General features: G+C 24.3%; 1 protein-coding gene across 6 annotated transcripts in view; it reads left to right on the forward strand.

The window, feature by feature from the left end:
* The window catches only part of LOC129611556 (uncharacterized), a 32,470-nt gene that overhangs the window by 836 nt on the left and 10,225 nt on the right, over positions 1-21,409 (forward strand). Inside the window, exon 1 of one of the 6 annotated variants that reach the window (XM_055524763.1) lies at positions 11,536-11,594. The exons of 1 other annotated variant lie outside the window; for it this stretch is intronic. The gene's annotated coding sequence lies outside the window, so the exon portion shown is untranslated. Of the gene's footprint in view, positions 1-11,535; positions 11,604-15,979; positions 15,999-16,229; positions 16,249-17,457; positions 17,477-21,409 lie in introns of those variants that run through there. 4 more of the 6 variants (XM_055524772.1, XM_055524781.1, XM_055524789.1 and 1 more) reach the window with 4 other exon arrangements.

Genomic DNA, 21,409 nt, shown 5'->3' on the forward strand with positions numbered 1-21,409 from the left:
ATATGTTTTCATAAAATTTCCATTGACAGGAATTGAATTTTAAATTACTAATAATATTTGCAATGATTCTCTTATGTTTTAATGAAATTTCTTGAAAAAACTATGCCGGATTATTCACCAATACTATTCAACCAAGTGGTTGAATAGTATTAAAATATTTTATGTGGGGATTTTATATTAGAAAATTATAAATAAAAAACACTTTTGGTAAAATATTGAAAGAACAACAAAACAAAAAATTTTTTTAGTTACTATTATTCTCACTAGAGTTGAATTCGATAAAGTAATCAAAATGTTGAAGTTGAGAAATTTTAATTAATAAACAAATTAATTAATAGATGAGACAGATTACGGGAATAATTTTATCTATTATACACATTTTATTTTGTTGATCAAACATTGGAAATTCCCCAGTTTACCTCTACTTGTTACTGTACGAATTATGTTCTGAGTTTAATAAAAATCTGTTATTATGATAAAAAATAGAAGTCAAGTATGTTTATATTATGGTATATAAATATATATGACTCCTATGTGGATACATATATTCAGATGCATATACTGTTTCAAACAGACAAAATAACAAAAAAGCTGTTAGTTTTAAAATCTACCAAAACTCGGTTTAGTGTTACACAATCAAAAAAAATAATTTAAACGTATCTTTAAACATTAACACTATTCAACATATTTTTCTCGTTTTATAGCTCTGCGAATATCACGTAAATAGTTATAAATAGATTGCGTTGATCCAATCGCTTATTTCGTTCTGTTTTGAGTAATATGAAATAAAACTTATTTTGGCATATCTTTTGGTTACATATACACTCATATTTTATAAAACTTCAAGCGTGGTAAAACTTCTAATAGGGTAAAGTAAAGTAACGCATATTAATTTCGATAGCTGGTTTTACATTTCGCCATAATAAAAATTGAATCATAAATCCTTTAAGTTTAAATGCATAGTCATATTTATTTTATACATAACAACCTCTATCAAAATTGTAGTGCAGTGGTATAAATCCAAACAAGTTTAATTTGTAACTTTTAGAAAAATCGCATTTGTTGTGTATTGTACAATTAAAAATTTGTAGACAAATATAGTGTGTCTAAAAGTATTTATGAAATCAAACATTATTTATGGGAAATAATGGCTATACACCCGTCTTGTATTTGAATTTCCTTCAAGAGTATACTTAAATAATAGGTACTTGGAAATGTTGTGCTACTGTTCAAAATATTTCGTTTCCATTATTTATTCGTATGATTGCAACAGCTTATTTCTGTTAGGAGTTAATGATGTTATAAACAAATACACAAATAAATGCAAAAAACTTGTTTTACAAAATCATTAAATAACACGTTTGTAAGAACAGAATAAGTATGCGTTACTAATTATAATGGAAATTATGCCAGTTAATTATGTGAAATCGACACAATCAAATTTTACTTTCCGAATTACTGAATGGTTAATGTTATAAAATCTTCAAGTACATATTTAAAAAAAAAACGGGAAAAAGTAGAGCTGACCGTGTCAACTCCGTGATACCTGTGCGAATTTGTTTTCCTATGTGCGAGTTATGAATATCGCAATACCTGACTATGACTTTAAGTTGCCATATTGCCATATTAATTAATGCAAAATTTCAGTACTGTTTCATTTTTTGTGTACAAAATTTCAGTACTTTTCAATATTTTCTAACATATGGCCAAACTACTATTATTACACAAGGAGTCAAGAAATTTCAACGAATTTTATCAAACACATTGGTCCTACTCATGTATTTGCGAGAAATTTTAATTTGTGAGAAATTTTATTGCAACAGCTTTTATAGTTTCTGAGATATAGCCAAATAACTTTTGAAGTCGAATGGCAGTTCCCCGAACCTGTACCTCGATCATAACCAATTTTAATAGAGTTCTGGAATTTACTGGAATAAATTGTTTGTGGAAATTTGGTGAACTTGGCTCAATTAGTTTTTGAGTTATTGCTGGGACAAAGCTAAATCAACTCAGAATTCGACGCTGATCAAAAACATACACTTGTGTCTATATCTCAGACCGTTATTTCTTAGTGTTACAAAAGGTAAGGTAAATTTAGTATACTCTTGAAAATACGTTCGTACGGGTAAAATAACACTTCCTATTTTTAATCGTAAAGCGGGAAATAAGTGATTAAATATGAAAGTTGCCTAAGCATTGAGCATACAATGTTCAGTTAGTCATACAAGTATAAAATACTTAGCGTTTCTTAATATTTCAGTTTTCCTTTCTCTTTATGTTGCTTGATTGATGACACCACATTTAATAAATTATTCCAATTATTTTTTTTCTTTTTACTAGATTGTTATATAATTTACTTTTCATTTTAGGTTTTTTGACCTAAAAAGCATTATTTTATTCCTTTTATCTATTATTCCGTCATTCTTTGCTTTTCAAATACAATAAAAAAAGTAAACTTTAATTCTAATTTTAACTTTTATCAAAATCTGCTGCTTGTTGTTTTTATTTGCGCCGAAATTCATTCAATCATTATAACAATTTTCATTTAATAATAATTACTAAGTAAATACACTTAATTTTTTTATATAAAAAAAAAACGAGACTATAAAATAAATGGCCTCTCATACATACCCACATATGCCCCCAATAATAGTAGATATTTAGTTAATTACTTTTGGGAATTAGAACAAATGTTTCTATATAGTACCTAGTTTCAGTACCACCTATTTTTCAGTAGGTGGAAGTAAAATGTGTTTGTACTTGGTAAATTCCTGCGTAATTATAACAATAGCGTTTTCATAAGATGAGTATAAATGCCGTTAATTATTCAAGTAAAAATAAAAAAATTGCGCCATAAGAATGTCAAATTTGTATAATATTTAACATTTATAATACATGTATGCATATAAATATATACAATAATAATATAAGTGTATTTGAATTAATTCATAGTGAAAACTTATCTGTTTCACATCATATTTTATGTCTTTTGTAGTAGCTAATCATTACTTTTCCTTGTTCAGGAATCATGAGTATTCTCTGTTAGATATACAAAATTTAGAGTGACAAATAAGCATTAAAAAGAGAACGATAATAACGCCATAACGTTTTCAGCGTTCATTAAAATTAACTTAGTCTATTATATACGATTTCCTTAAAGTATGCAATGTCACCAAAAATGCTTTTTGACTATGCTTCAATGAGGTTTTTGTCGGTTGAATATTTTTTATAATTTAATTTTTTGTTCAATGCACATCAATTGTATTTATTGTTCTGCTTTCTCAAATTTTCTCCTATTTAGAGCAATCGCGGTACTTAAGGGTTAATATTTTTCAATTTCTGTATGAATTGTGCTTCATGTTATGTTTAAATTTTATACAAAAGGTTTAAAGTATTAAATCTACATTATATACTACATTTGTGCAAAAATAGGTAAGATTTCACAAAACATTGAAAAATTCCTTAACTTTAGCTTTAAACAGAATTTTTTACTTTTCTTGCAAATGTGTTTTTTTGATTTAAAATAAATATTTTATTATTACAGTTAATTAAAAAATAAAACATAATTATAGGAGCAGGTAATTGTTTATTTTTCTTTGCACTGCAAATTTTATAAGAAGATTTTATAAGAATTTTCCCAAATATTTCTAAAGAGAAACTTTTGGGTAAAAAAAGTCTTTTACCAAGTGTATAATTTCAAACACATATTTGGTTTGTCAATGGCCTTAAAGAGTTTTCTTATATCTGATGAGAAAAACTTGAGTCAGAAATTACTGAATTAAAGTTTTACTTTGATGAGGAAATTAATATATCAAATATTAAGATTAAAATATGAAAATAATATCAAAATCGAAATGTAGTAGAATAATTTTAAATTATTTTAGTATTTTTCATATTTAATAAGCAAAAATAATATGCAAGTTGGCAGAAAACAGGACTGGCTGCAAAAATGAATAATCAAATATTTCGATTAAAATACGTAAACGTAAAACTTTTACTAATGTAGCTGAAATATTTTATAAAACAAAATTTATGAAAGTTAATTAAATTTTGCTTATTATTTTCATAATACACACATATTACTCCTATAAGAACGCTTCGAAATCAAATTGTTCTAAGCCACACTTACACTTTATTGCAATAATTGCCTTTTGATGATATATACGAATCACAATTTTCCTTAATGCTTTTTTTTGTGTTTTAAAGAACGTATTGTAAAATTTTGCAGATTACATCAAATAATATGAGAATATTTCTGGTTTTTCGAAAATAACGTGAGTATAGTACCAACTAATAAAATTTGCTAGTTTTGTTAACAAATTTTATTAGTAAGCTTCATACTAATTTTGAGTACTAATTTTGACTTTTTAAAAAAAAGTTCAAAATAGCAGAACTGACAAATAAATTGGAAAAAATTTATTAATAAATTGGAACAGTTTTTGAAAGTGATTCCAGAACTCATTGGTGCAAAAATTATTTTTCTATGTGGAATTAATATTATTTATTAAATTATTTTCTTATGTGTAAGTGATATTATGTTTTGCAATATTTGTATAAAATTACTTAGATTATATTTTGTGCTTTTAAATGTTATCACAAGTTCACTTTCACATCACAGTTATATTTTATGAATAAGCATTTTAACTATATGAATAATTTTTTACTTTGCAATTTTACAATAAATTATTAATGCGCGTGATTATCGTAATTTATAAAATTAAATTAAAATTAATATGTGTAATTTATATAATTTTATAAATTAGAGAAATTGAAGTACAACATTATATATTATTATATAAAAGTTATTTATATAGCTAATTCTTGAAATTTAATTATATTGAAGAAACAATTTATTATTCGAGTATTGAAAAACGTAAACAATTAGTATTATTTTTTTCATTTGAATTCTATGTAAAGGTTTCTTCCGAATAAATTTATTGATTTTCAATATTACAGTTATTGATAACATGTTATTTACATTTATAAGATTTAAAAGTCTAAAAAAATATTTATGAATGAGTAGCCAAGTGTTTCATAGAGTAAAACTGTACATTAAAATCAGGAAATCGGTAATTTGCAAGAAAACCTTTAAGACTTCCGTAAGATTTTTTAATTACCTGATTTTTTTAAAATGAAGATTATTATTATGTTGTTTATTCATTGTGCCAAGAGGCTTACAGTTGTATCGTTTTGTGTATTTTTCATCAGTTTAATCTCATTTGAAATAACTAAAATACGATTTTTAAAACTATAATAATATTGTTAAATAATAATTAAAATTACTGTCAATTGGCAACCTTATTTAAATATTAAGATTTTATATTCATATTATTTTGAAGTAGTGTAAAAGGGCAAAAACTTGGCTTTGAATTAAAGGCATGCGATATTGTTATGAGGTAATTATGTCAAAAGTTGAAAAAACAAAACACACGACAATCTCATGACAGGAAATTGTCGTGTGTTCATCGGATGTTTTTATTTTTAATATTAATTGTATAGTGTATTTATCTCTATAAAACCTAATTTCTTCAAATTAAATTAATTTAAAATCTCTTATCTCTTTGAAAGAAATTTCTTATAGCTAAAATATAATTTTCGAAAAAAATTTCTATTAAATTAGTATTTTGTTATTTTGTTGACAGAATAACAGCTTTTGAATAAGCTGACAGAATTAAATTTTTATGATATTATAAAATTGTTGTGAAGTTAAATATAAAAATTAAACTATACTCAATTTTATATTGTATTTTTTACCCGTTAATTAAAATTTTGTCTATTAATGCAAAGGATTTGTCATATTATATGTATTTTGTCCATAAAAGTCTTTGACAAACATTTTTATGGAATGTGAGAGTTGTATACAAACCCCCAAAAATTATTTGTGTACAAACAAACCTTATCTTGACAATAACCAGCTGGAATTTTGTACAAACAGTTGAAATAAATTTCAAATACATTACTGAATTAATAGAAAATCTAGAATTTTAACAAAAAAAATAAAACAAAGTAGCTAATTTATTTATTATATTCAAATTACAATCAAAAACAAAATTTCAGAAATTATTTGTGTGCTCTTTTTAATTTAAAAAAATTTTTTAATATAACGAAATATAGAAATATAAATTAAATAAATATTAAAGGGAAATTGCAATATCAAATAAAAAGAAATCCGGTTTGGCATCCATAGAACCCTGAAGCCTTTAGAAAACGATTCTACTCGCAAAATTGGATCTTCCATTGCCTTCTAGTACTTAAATCAAGTTCTCAAGTTTCTTGGCCGATCTTAAGTTAGCAGATTTTTTTGCATAAATTTTTTTTTGAGGTTCTGAGGAGTTCAGTTTAAAATTTTTTTTGCCGACATTTTACTTAGGATTGGAAAACATAATTTTTGACATTTTGCTTTAAATATTTTTACAATATTACAGTTCTAGTTTTTTTATTAGTTTAATGATATTATATTTGAAATTTGATTGACAACTTTATTGTAGCCAACTTTTATAGAACTAGAGAACGTATTATAAAGTAGAAAAGTTTTGAGTTAATTAATTTTAAACCGCTGGTTACGATATCAAAACTATCAATATCATTTCAAAACTCCCAAAAAGAATTGGAAAATTACATAAGAAAGAACGAGTTAAAATATGAACACATCTACCATATCACTCCGATTTTATAAAAATATAACATTGCATCTTCTGTATTTCGTGTCTCAAATTTAATGATATTTTAGAATTACTCCGAGTACTTATACCAATAACTAGTGCGTTTCTTTTACAGAAATATGGCACTTATAGAAGTATACTCTGTAGTTGTTGGGAGTAGTTTGTTAATTAACCTCTGGTAAGCATGAACATTCTTTTTTGCTAGAGTAAAAACTGTAATCTATAAATTTAAATATATGCGGTTTTACGATTATTTTCCATACTAAAATTTGAGGAAATCTATCGAAATTCGTGTAGTTTTATACGTTTTGTAGAGTATTGTATTCCTGCAAAAGGAACGGAGTAAATATGTTCTCTAAGAAATAAATAAAAGAAAAACTATATAGCAAAAACTTTACATTTCTTAATTCAATTTTCTATACGATCTTTGAGTGTGAACTAAATTTTTTTTGTACTGTTTTTAATAAAATTTCTTTCTTACGGTCCTTTGGTTGATCATAGTTAAAAATCCCTATGCCATTTCATATAAAATTTTCTTGTAAATAGTTGTAGTAAATAGTATAGCTTATCTGAGTACACGTTGGACTACTACTATGTAACCTAAATAATTTATTAAATAAAAAATCGTTTGATATTATTGTATAAATTATGTGAAGTAAAAGAATGCAGAAGGGAAAATAAATATTATAAAGTTAAAAAAATAAAAATTGTGTATGAGTATTTGTTTTATGTTAGTTATAGGTTGATAAAGTAAAACAAATAAAAAATTCAATTTCAACTCAATCATATGTAATGTGAACTTTTATTACCATAGCATACATACAATATGAATATCATGAATTTTGAAATTATGAAAAGTAAAAAACTTAATTAAAACCATTCATATGAATGTAAATTTCTATTTTATTATAATTTGAATTTGATAGCAACAAAAATATTTTAGATATGAATTATTTTTCCTATAATTTTTATAAATAATTCAAAATTCTAATAAAAGTTTATTTAAGCTTACAAAATAATATTTTTATACATACATACACACAAACGTGTATGTATGTATGTATAATAATAATATAAACGATATAAAATGTTTGGAAAAAATAAAATAAAATTTTTTTGAATAATTTTAATAAAGTCGAATCAATTTTAAAATTTTTATATTTTTCTTTTTTATTTCGGCATTACGAAAATGTTTACATTGCAAATTTTAAATTATTCAAATCATGAGTTCATTACAATATATTTGATATTGCATATTGATGTATGAAGTATTAAAAATTTATTAAATAAATTAAATTTCAAATTTCCTGTATGAATAATAACTGGAGTAGAAATTTTAAATTTTCTAGATTTTAAAATAATATGAGACTTTTAAAAATTTTTTTAGTTTTTTAAATAATTTAAATTGTGTACAGGATGACGCTAAAATTCGTAGAGCAAAAATTCTGATTTCATATAAAATTTTTATATGTGATCGGTTTTTAAAATTTATATCTCCAGTTTCAAAAAATTTTTGGAAAGAAATCTCAAAATTACATTTTACAAACATACGCTCAAAACTATTTTCAAAAGACACGCATATAAATGAATTGCAATTACAAAATACTAAGGTTAAATAAGTACTTACCTTAGTTTTCTATTTTATATAAAATGAAAAAAAAATATCAAAATAAGCTTTTGGGTCGTACTTTTCATAAGTCTTCCACATCATTAAAGACAGGAAATTGAAATTTTTTTTGCAAATAGATTTTAATTTTAGTATATTTTTTTTTTCTACAACAAGACACTTTTCTGTATAATTCCTCTTTTCGAGATATAGTTCTTCAAATCCTTTTAAAAAGCTTTCAATTTATAACTTATCCAGCTCATAGAGTGATGTTCAGCTAATAGTGACATAAAAATATGGAATTGACATGATATGGAACGATAATAGTTACAGTATTAACTTTAAGACTTCCCCGAAATTTATGCAAACTTTTGTATGATAAGAAGAAAATATTTTAAACAGATGGTTTTTATTTTTAAAAATGTGCTATATTACAAACCATGGTCAGACAGACTACACTTTTTCATTTGAATCGTCAACAAAAGCTCTTTTTATATTGAATAAGAATTACCATTCGCAGTAGACGCAGTGTAAATCTATCACAAAATTGATTATAATATTTCTATAATTAGGAACAAAAATTAAAAAAAAATTTATAAAATGCACTTATATTCAAAGCATAATAATATTGAATTCTACACAATTCTTATGTTTTTATGACTATTCATGTAATAAAAATAAATAAAATTCGATTTCCGGAAAAAATTAATTTCTTTGGTGTTCAATAACACTAATTATTCATTGGCTAGCTATTTTGAAATGCAAAAATTTAAATATGATAAAATAAAATATGCATAATGCAGTTATGTAATTATATATTATCATGTATGTATATATATATTTATATTCGTTATATACCATGCATATATCCTTAAAATTAATTTGCATAAATATTTTATGCACTATAATAAATATAGAGTGTATGCTTTTGTACTAAAACGAGAAAAAATAGAGTTGACTATGTCAACTCTGTGTTACCCGTACGAATTTGTTATCCTATGCACCAATAAATATGTTATATAGCTGACCATGGGAGAGACTATGATTTTAAGTTGCCATATTACCATATTTCAAATTTCTGTACTGTGTTTTTATTATTTTCTAAGATATGGCCAAATTACTATTGAAGTTGTATGGCAGCTACCAGAAAAAACCAAGCAATTTTATCAAACACATCGGCCCAACTAATATATTTATTTATGCGAAATTTCACTGCCACAGCTTTTACGGTTTTTAAGATATAGTGAATTAAATTTTGAGTTCGTATTTCAGCTACCCGAACCAGTACCCCGATCATGTCCAATTTAAATAGTGTTTTGGCATTTACTATAATAAAAAAATTATAGTGAAAAAATTATAATGAAAATTTTGTGAACTCGGCTTAATTAGTTTTTGAGTTATTGTTGAGACGAACAGACGGACAGGGATAGACAAAGCTAAATCGACTCAGAATTTGACGCTGATAAAAAACATACACTTGCGTCTATATCTCTTACCATTTTTTCTTAGCGTCACAAACGGTAAGGCAAATATAATATACCCTTCGAACATACATTCGTACCAGTATAAAATAATCTATGGTATTCCTACACATAAGTATATTTGCATATGCAAGCTATATGAATTAAGATTTAAATTAAAAATAATACACAAAATGCATATTATATAAATTTAGAATTCGATAAATCATATTTCGTTTATATTTAAACTTCTTTTTTTAAATAAAAAAAAAGTAAAATTTTATTGTATTTTTGTATTTTGTATAGTGCGCTTGCATTCATTGGAAATTATCTTCCTTATTCTTATGCAACATTATATCTTTTCGATTTTTTATAACGGCAACCCGAGTTTAATTTGAGTCACATACATTTTCATATTGCATTATTATTACAATTTATTGCCAACCTTTAATAAGGATCTGTCATGTTATATAAGATTATTTTAACAAGTGTAAGAGCAGTGTGTCTTATATGGTTACAAAAAAATACAAAACTTTATCGAATCTTACAGAAAAGTTCTAAAGTTAAATGCAAATTTTTAAATAATGGTTTTTAAATTTTTAATAAATGTCGAAAAGAAGACGTTCCTTTTAGTTTTTTAGAAGAAATATAATTGGAGACTTATTTTGAAATTCATACGTTGCACTTATTTATTAGTAGTCTTCAGGTTTTTTGTGAATTTCCAACAAAATCGATCCTGGAAAAAATATTTGGTTGTTAGTTTCATTCTTTCTTGTGATACATTTCAATTCACAAAAGGATCTTGTTCATAAAAACTTATTTATCTATATATGAGTAAATGTAAAAATGATAAGCTGATTTTTCTTTCAAATTAAGGAATTTGAAATTTTAGCAACTACTAGAAATTATTAAATATTTTATTTCGTTAGAAGAATTGTTTTAAATTTTCGTCAACTTATTTTTCCGAACCTCTAAGATATTTAAAACTTCTATAAACATCAAATACTAATGATAATTATTCTACAATAATAAAATATAATTGCTCATATTGACCACTGTGTTAATATGTTTCTTTAAATTTTTGTTGTTGTCCCAAAAGTATGCAATATTTACATTTATTTTCGTGTGTTTATGAGAATGATTTAAATATAAAAAATTGTTTTTATGTTTTTAGAAATACGTTTATTTTGCTAAAAGAAATGTGCTACTTTACAAACCATAAGTTTGATCCGAATTTATTTGCTTTAATTACGAACGGCGTTTGTTCAAACAGTAGACATTTGAGTATAGTAGTATGAAAGGTTTAAATTTTCTTTTTTCAATATTCTGCATAATAAACAATTTTGTCAAATACAAAATGAAATGGTTCTTTAATATTTTCCTTTTTAAAATAATTTAACACAAAAAATTTTTTGTGGGGACTTATATTGCCTACCGGTTTTGATTTATAAATCGTTATAATTATAGAAAAAATAAAATAAATCAATTTTCGTGGGGTTCAATGTCAAGGTTGAACAAGAAATATAACAACTAAATAACAGACTATAAAGTATCTTTATTATTGTTTTTGTTAAAATTCAATTTAATATTAAAAATTTTAGCTTTTTCCACTTTTTCTTTCAGTAGTTTTCGTCTCTTACTTTTTATATTAAGAGAGTTCATATTAACAGTTTCGTTATTTTTTGTCAGTAATTTAAATTTTTAATAAACAAGTATTTTTTTTGTTTATGTGTAACCTTAACACGAAAAATAAAAAGTATACTATGTATATACTTAAGTGTGTAAGCTGGTATGGAAAACGAAAGAAATAACCTCAGCGTTGAAAAATTTTTTTACGTCGTATTCTTTTATAAAATAGTTATAAATGTACGTTATGTATGTAAATTTGTATGTTTATTTATTTAAAAATTTGTATATTTATTTATACGTTTGTATGTATATGCATGCATAATTATAGTATACATTTATTATAATTTTATAACATTTTATTTTTGTAAAAATTTTTTAGTAAATTTATTTAGAAGTTTTCTAGAACAAATTTAAATTTTACGAATATTTAAAATTTAACTTTAATTGAGTTGATACGCAAATATCAAAGCGGTAAAAAAATAAATTTAATTTTTTTTTAATTAATATTACTAAAATAAACAAAATTTTATAAGTAGTGAATTTATGTAAAACTGGTGATATTGTCATTTCTAATTGTTAAACGTGCTTTTAAAGAATATTTAATTTATGTTTTTTATATATGTATACGTAGATATTTCTGCATAAATTTTGGTGAGTTAGTTCTACTTGCAAATTCGTTTTATGTACAGAAAATCGGTTACAGTTTTATTACCGCGTGTAATATAAAAAATAATATAAAATGTAGTTTACCGGGAATGTTTACGTGCTATAATGGAAATTTGTAAATATCTTATGGATATATATACATACATACTTATATGATTGAATTTTAAATATCTCCTAATACCTTTCTTCTATCTTCTGAGAGTTCAAAATTATTTTGAAAAGTAAACCTACTAATAAGAGATAAGTGAAAGAAAACAGTGAAAAAGTTGAATGAAATTTGAAATTTCGCGATTATGAATTTTTGATTTTCTAAATTTCTATGCATAAATTTTTATTTTAGATAGAAAAATTCTAGTTTACACATAAAAATCATTTTTCCAGATTATTTTTTAGAACAATTGATACATATATGATTTTTCACAATTGATTTGTAAAGTAGTAAGTTAATAAGTATAGTGTTTTTGATATAAGTGGAAGATAAAACTGTTTAATTAATCTATTAACCTAAGATTTTTCATATATCTTTTAAAACTGAAGTATAATCTAAATACGTTTCAGCGCTAAAAAAAAATTAATTTTTGTGCTTTGTACACAACAGTGAACGACAACAGCGAACAATTTTTGTTATTAACCCAAAACAGCAGCGGAACAGCAAAATTTACTGTTTAGTATTTTGCATATAAGGTCACGCGTATGTAGGAAGGGATATTGTCTAAAAAATCCGCCAGCACTTTAATAAAATTTTAGGCTACTGTACCACCATTGGTAAAATTTTCGCCGGTAATTATGCGTCATTCTGACCATTCTCATATTTATATATAACGTGTATTTTATATGTAATTTTTACATACACATGTTCTGTTTTTACCTTGTGGCAGTTATCCGAACTATTGTCTCGATTATGTCAAAATCGAATTGAATTCTAGCCATTTCCAAAATTTTGTAAAATTAAGACATGACATGAATAAATAAAGACTAAATAGAGTAAGAATTCGTTGTTGAATAAAAACATAAACTTGCGTTTATATCTGAGACCAATACCTGTATTTAAAAAAATACGACTCGGCAACATGGCCAAATAAATTTGAGCATGTATCTATTTAGATTTAAGAATCTAGATAAAATTAAATGACATTTTTCGCTAGAAAAAAATTCCTGAAATATGCAGAATTTCGAAAAATGCTTGTAACAGACAAATAAAACTTAAATAGTTTTTGTATTATTTAATTGAAAATATAATATCCAAGTTAAAAATACAACATTTGAAAAAGCGTGTGATAGTAGTCGCTTACAAATGCCCTACATTAAGAATAAATTGTAAAAATATTTAAAGAATTTTAATTAAGGTACATAAATAAATTACATGTAGAAATGTATATGCTAGAAAATTTAAAATAAATTAAACGACATTTTAGTTTTTATATAAAAATAATTAAATTGAATGGTGCCATTTTTATAAACTGTTTCTTCAATTAAAAATGTAGTGCAAATTATAAATTCTTAGCGAATGCAAGTTGTTTGTCTGTACATACTCAAATTGTGTCGTTTAGTTCATTTTGTATGATAGTTTTTTAGTAGTAAATTTGGCCTATATTTTAAATTAAGACCCAAATCATTCAATTTTATGTAAGCATGCCTGAAATTGACCTAACAGTTGTAAAGTAACGTTTTTCAAATAACTGGAATTTTTCTTTTTATCGTAAACCTTAGTTGTTTAAAGTTTTTTATTCAATGAAAGATAAACTATTAATTACTTTACAACATATTTTTATGAAATCACATTAGGCCAGGGCAAAGCTTCCTTATATTGACCTTTTTCAAGTTTCCACTAAAGTGTGAAATATTCAAATACACAGCTTTTAGGATTTCAATTAATACATTGGATCCTTAAAATTAACCATTCGCAGTAAGTGTACAAATACCCGAGAGTTTGGGGATCAAAATAACTTAATAAATTAAAAGAAAAATAAAAAAATCATTTAATTTTTTGCAACAAATAATAATTTTTATTGAAAAAGAAAACAAAGTCATTGAAAATATTTGTCTAAACTCTTATAGACTAGAATTTCTTTTTTAACCTCTCCTATTAAACTTCCATTTAAATTTATTGAATATATATATACATACATATATATTGTCAATTTTCAATTACTTTCCACTTGAAAATGATTGTCAATGTCATTTAAAGCCATTGTACAATGTATATACGTACATACACATCTAGACCTCGCATTCAAATTATTTATTTTTAGAATTTATTAAACGATATTTGTAAACATTTTTAAAATTTTTACGATATCTAATTGAAAGAATGATTTTCATTGTCTATTATTATGTTACGTTGTCAATATTTAAGAATTATTATTACTTCTTTTGATAGGAATGCATGTTTTTGATCTTTTAATAAAAGAAATAGAAGAGAATATAAGTTTGTGCGCAGAATTAATGGTGTATGTATGAAAATTTAATGCAGCTCATTTTCCTGGGTCTACAAAGTTCTATAATCTATAAAAATGAGATTTTAAGATTTGTTTCACTTGATTTTGGAGGCAATAAAACACTTAGAACTTTGTTTCCATGATTTTAGTTTCTCATCTCAACCACGAACCAAATTGCTTCAAAAACTCTTCTTTTTTTAAGTTTGTTTTTAAGATAGAACCTTATAATTCTAGGCAGACGCTATTTACGTCCAATATGATTTCATTGTAGTGATAATTATTGTTAATGTGTGAAAACTATAATAAACAAAATTCAAAAACAAAATTACTTAGATTAATATAACACATTTAAGGTTTAGTGTTATTTGTTTGGGCAACTTTATTATAATTTCCGCACACCGTTATGGCTGAGTGGGTGCAAAGATCTATAGAAATAGAAAGGTCTTAGTTAAAAAAATAATGCAAACATAGTTGTGGAAGCCTAAAATTGCTATCATAACTACGATTCCATTATATGATTAGTGCTGTAGAACCTCAAAATTTTTATAATCTTTTTATCTAGTTGTATTATAAACTTAAATTTAATGTCAATATACGAAGTCTATATATGCACACATATCACATGAACATGACATTCGGATGTACATATAACATAATATTATGTAATTCTCTTAAATATAAGGAAGAAAATAAAATGAGCTTTTGAAAAGTAACAGAATATTTAAATACGACTAATAAATAAAGTCGCGTATCGATTTCCTATATGAAGTCGTGAATTTTAAAATTGTGTATATAAAATATTTACATACATACATATACGAGTATTATATATACATTTATCTATACATGCATACGTGGGGTACGTATAATATATCATATTTCATGTGTATATTATACGTACCCCACATATTTATTTGCAATTATTACAAATATTTTGTAGTTATACATGTAAATATGTATGTAGCTATATATGTAGGTATGTACATTTTATACGGTATTTCTTTTATATTTCATTATGGGCCCCTTTATTATAAACATGAACTTAGAGTATATTTTAGTGTGTGTATTATGAAAATATATTTTGCAATTTCTATTTTGAAATTGGTGTTTGTATGTAACGTGACATCAATTATTTATAAGTGGTAAACAAGTCATAAAACGATTGTTTTAGATAGAAACTTCAGAATTTTGTGTTGTTATTTGTTTTTTATTCGCTTATTAAATATAAAAAATAAAAATCAAAACAAAATACTTAATCATATTACAATAATTTCATATATGTATGTACTTATTTGTATGTAACACATGTGTATGTATGAAGGTAGTATTTTGCATGTAACTGATATCAAATCCAGAAACTTGTCACATATATATTGATGCATGAGTGTAAAAAATAATGCCAAGAATTTTAAATAGTGTTTATTAATTACTTATGTATATAATTGAGTGTGCTTAAAAAGACATATGTATGTACATACATATGTAGATATAAGATAATGAAGTATTGTTTCTTCCGATTTTTTCTTCATTGTTCATAGTAAGTTAAGTGATTCATAAAATTTTAAATTTAGATTTAAAAAAGTAAACTTATAGTATATTTTCGAGCTGTACTTGGTCAGCAATCCACATTTGGTAGTCTCCTGATACACTTCTTGTAATAAAGATTATTTTTATTTACAGTGTTATTTATAAAAAAATAAGAAATTAAAAGAAATCACGAGAAATTATTTCAGGGAATTGTTTTGAATGTCAAGAGCAATTTTGTTTAATAAACACTGAAAATAATAGTATATTTAATAACATACAAAAATATTTCTTAAAGTTTAAAATTTAATACTGATCAATTCTAAAAGTCACATAATTTCTAGTAAACCTGTTTGTAAAGTAGCACTTAATCTTTGAGCAAATGAATATTCTCTTAACGCTTTCACTGTCAAGGTGATTTTTGAAAATCTGACTGCTGGTGCTAATTCAAGATTTTTATTGTGCATTTAAAAATATTTTATCATTATTTTTTCAATTGTTTTTGTAAAAGGCATTTATTTCTATGCCAAAATGAAATAATAAAGTTAATTCAAGAAAGTTAATTTAATACAGTAAAATGGTTCTTGTTTCGAGTTATCTTGTAGTTGGCAGTGAGAGCGTTAAGTAAACGATTATGTTTCAAGAAAGAATACATTTTTATTCATACAAATTAAAAAAAATTGCATACTTTTGGGCGATAAAAATAAAAATCAAAACAAGCGTCAACATTGTAGTCCAATTTGCCTATGATAAAACCGGTTTAAGATTATGGTTGGTCATTGTTTTGTTGTATAATGTTTGCCCCTGTTGTTTTGCTATAGAAGAAACGAGTCGCTATTTTCCGGAGTTGTACTATGAAAATTGCTGAGTTGATAAATTTCGGGTTAAATCTATACTTTGATGGTTGTCCTAATTCTAATAGTTATTTGCTAAGTTACTATATAATATATAGAAATATGTTCTTACTCATATTGCGTTTTATTATTGTAAATGAATTTATAAAACTTTGTTATTTTTCGAAAAATTTATAAACCTTTTTAATTGCATTCAATTTTTTAATTATAAAAATGTATGTAATTTAAGTAATCGTTTTTTAAACAATTTTTGGCTGTCGTGGATAAAATCGATTAGCTAATTAAAAATTTCCATTCATTTTAATAATACATTTGAGGTAATAAAACTTCAATTCTGATATTTCAATTAAGAATAATTAATTATTACTGATTAACATTAAGAAGTTTTTAATGACATATTTCTCATAAAAGCCTATAAGTTGTTATAGTATTTTCTTAAAATTACCTTAATAAGTTAAAATCTGCATATTAGCAACTTCAAAATGGGTTTTTAGTGCAAAATTTTTTCGAAATTTTTACTTTGACTTGAAATAGAATTTCATTTTCCTTAAATGTACTAAGAATATGGAAGAAAGGAACGAAAAATTAGAGTCTTCTGGTTAGTTATCCTGTAATATAAATTCAAATAAACTTACTGGTAATTATGATTTAGTAATATAGTAAGTATAAGTACATAATAATATATCTGTTGATCTGAATTTAGAACAAATATTATTTAATGAGTAATTTTCCTTTAATAACATTTTCTGAATAACTTCAATTCATAATACATACTTATATTTCATGTATTTAATGTTATATAGTGACCAGATAGCGTGCACGTAATAATATATCTTTATATTATAAGATATTAAGTTATATATTAATATTTTTCATAAGGATATATTAGCATGCGAGAAAATATTTTGTTTGCTAACAAACAGCTTTTATCTTATTTTCATGGAGTTGGCCACTCTAGAAGTTTATATTTTTGTTTAAATAAAATATGCTTAAAACCATACTATTATTATTCACTTAAGAATAACCATTATAAATATAAAGGTTTTTCTCTTTACAATCCAACAAAATTCATTGTCCTAAATAGAATATTTAAATTACGAATATTAAAATTAATATTAGTATAGAAAGGGGCTAATGTTATAAGTAATTACTAAAGAAATTTGGTGAACTTTCACGTTGTTTTTGTGTATTTGAAAGATGTTATCAGGGAAATTAAGTTAATTATTATTTACTGCTGTATTAAATTTAAGTATAATATTGGAGGGAGAATTTTCGTTTTTCATAAAGGTATTCTTTTTATATTAAGAAAAATTAATACTTCCGAAAAAATAGAAATAAGAGTAATGATTTTATACGTGCTATAACAATCAATTTCTATTAATTCTCAGTTCTAATTTCAATGAATTTCGCTTTTAAAAATGTTCAAATCTATTAAAGTAGGAATCTGTAGGAATTTTATGGACAAGTTGGTTTTCGTTAAGTAATTATTCCTATAGAACAGCATTTTCAGCTTTTTAAGGTACTATAATAATAATATTTAATTTTTTTCGCTACATAAAGTTTAAAAAATTATTCTTATATTCCCTTTTTCGCTATATTCACTATATATCGCTATATTTTCGCTATATATCGCTTTCCTATTTTATCAGTGAATTTAGGGTTTATATAAAGTTAGGACGTGAGTTTTTACATTAAATATAAAAAATTTTCGGCAGTGCGATTTTTGTTGTGTCCTTTCAGGAATATTTGGAATTTATTTTTTATTAGGCCGTGTTAATGGTGACTAGGTGAAATAATTATAGTTAATATAGCTGACGCAGATAGTTAGTTAAGAAAGCTACAGACCATAACATTATACCAATTTATTTTAAATCCTTTAGTAGTTTCATTTAATATAGCGTTATTCTCGATTCAAAATCAATCATTATTATAATTATTAAACATCATCTAACAAATATAATTGCAAGACATACATATTGTGTTGTGACATTTTATATTTTACCATACATTGTTTCTACTTATGTGTATTTGATATTTATGGATCCATATACGGAAAATAATTCTATGGAAAATATATTATGAAAAATTCTATAGAGAACAATAATAAATTCAACATGAGACAATATTATTCCTCATTTGTGACATTTTTAAGGTTTCCCTAAGGTTATTTTTATGTTTTTACATAATATTAGAATAATTTTGTATGTTTGAGCACTAAAAACAATTTTAAGGCTCGCTAACCAAGCATTGAATATGAGAAATTCAATGAACATAATTTATTGAAAAAAAAAAAAATAAAATCAAAAAGGAAAAAAATGTAATTTTCCGCAAAGAAAACAAAAATATATTCAAAGTTTGTGGAAATTTATGGAATGTATGCGAGTATTGTAACTTATAAACGAATCTCTATGTAATATTGTAGAATATTTGTTTTATTCTTCAAATTTATGTTTTGTATATATGTATATACGCTACATATAAATCTATAATTACAAATAAATCCTTTTAAACATACATACCATTGATTTTGTAAGTTAAACGCCATAAGAAAGTAAATGTGTTGCAAATTTAGACTCCGTCATACACCAAATCTAATTCTATTACTCTATAATAGTACACAATATACATCATGTATGTTTGTGAAATTTTAGAGTATACTTTATATCTGAATACATCATTATTGAAATAAATTTTTTACGACCAAGCTCAGCTTAAAATTTTACAACAACCATAATAAAATTTTAACGAAGTAAATATGAGCTACGTCATTACACATTGATATAACAAATTATTTTGCATTTGTTGCTATACTTGTATAAAACGATTCGGCCTATATTAAAAGGCCTCAAATTGTTAACAATTTGTTTTTTGCCATCTTATTGTGTCTCGAAATCATAAATTCCTTTTAAATTTAGCAAGCATAGAAAGTGGTTTGCTTCTGTAGCAAACTAGTATTGCTATTTCTAGAGAAAAATAGTGTAAATGTCAGTCTGATGAAATAACTTTCAAAACAGTAAGTCAAAATTGAGACCTATATACGTAGATTTTATGTGTACATTCCATTGCATAAGTCCTAATGCATACCTTCTAAGGACTTGCACAACATCAACTTCAATTGAAAATCGCTTTTATTAAAAAGGCTTTTTTTAAAAACTTAATATTATTTAATGGAAATATGCTACTTTACAAAACATTAATTAGATCCGAATTTATGACTTAAAATACGTAAAAGATCCTAATGGCTTTAAGAATTTTGTTTTCTTTTTGAGCTTAAAACTTGAGCTTGAAAATCAAAAAATTTATATTAAATTTTATATATACATATATGTATACTCGCTTTGAACTGTTAAAAAGAAAGCGGATCAATACAATTATGCAATGAAATCATGTATGAGTACTTTCAATAATTAAAGCGGATTAAGTTGTCAAGTTACGATTCTAAATAAAAGATTATCATTATTAATTTTTTTTTCAAATATTTATGAGAGTTTTTCATATGGAAAATCTCAAATATAAAGGCGTCAAATATTTCTATATGTATAAAACCTATACGTATATAGGTTTGTAAAAAATTCTTAAAAAAAAATTGTTTTGTTTATGTACATACATTATGTGTAAAATAGATCTCTGTAACCTTTCATCATTAACAAGTGCTTGCATAAATACGATACGAATAAAATGTGATTTTATATTTTGATCCTTTTAATTGGAAGTTTTTGTATTTTCCGTTTGAGTATTATGCTATGAAGTAAAACAATATTGAAGTTGAATTGTAAAAAAGGTCGATGTACGGGAAGTTTTGTGAACGAACCGGCAATAAAATTGCAATATTCTTTCGAACTTATTAAGAAAGATTTACAATTAGTTTATAGTTAGCTTTTAAAAGAATGCAGATTTTTTAATAGAGCTGCAATATAAATATATTATATACATATTTTATATACATCTGTATTTTCAATTATCTGCAAATTTACCCAACAACCGCAATCGATTTTTTTATTCTGATAACAATATTATTTAATTTATTTACATTTAATTATAAATATAAAAACAATAATTAAATAACACATCAATTACAAAAGTATTGCACACACATACATACTAACCTATTGTTTATTCTAATATAGAAAAAATCGAACATTCAAGGTTATAGAAACTACAATTAGAAATCAACGAATATTTACAAAGAAAGAATTTGAAATATTTATGATTAGATTCTAACACACTATATACAATTGCACACAATTTACGCAATATCTGTGTGTATTTCTATGATAAGTTTAATGTGTAGGTATGTATATAATTCTGTGATGTTAATAAAGTTCATTTACACAATAAACATGACAATCTATTGCGTCACAAGATTAAAAACAAAATTAACATTGCATAAAAAATCATTAAATTTAATAAAAGAAAATGTGATGTGAACAGCACATAATCGACCACGATGTGTACTTTCTGAATAATATTAGGAAATTCCTCATCAATTTATTGTTATTACTTTACTGGAAGGGTTGCATAAGATTGTTACACTGTTCTTTAAATTTCAAATTCGAGGTCAAATACAAGG

This window comes from Condylostylus longicornis, unplaced genomic scaffold (assembly GCF_029603195.1).
Source record: "Condylostylus longicornis isolate FDR11 unplaced genomic scaffold, ASM2960319v2 ptg000004l, whole genome shotgun sequence".
Taxonomy (NCBI): Eukaryota; Metazoa; Arthropoda; class Insecta; order Diptera; family Dolichopodidae; genus Condylostylus; species Condylostylus longicornis.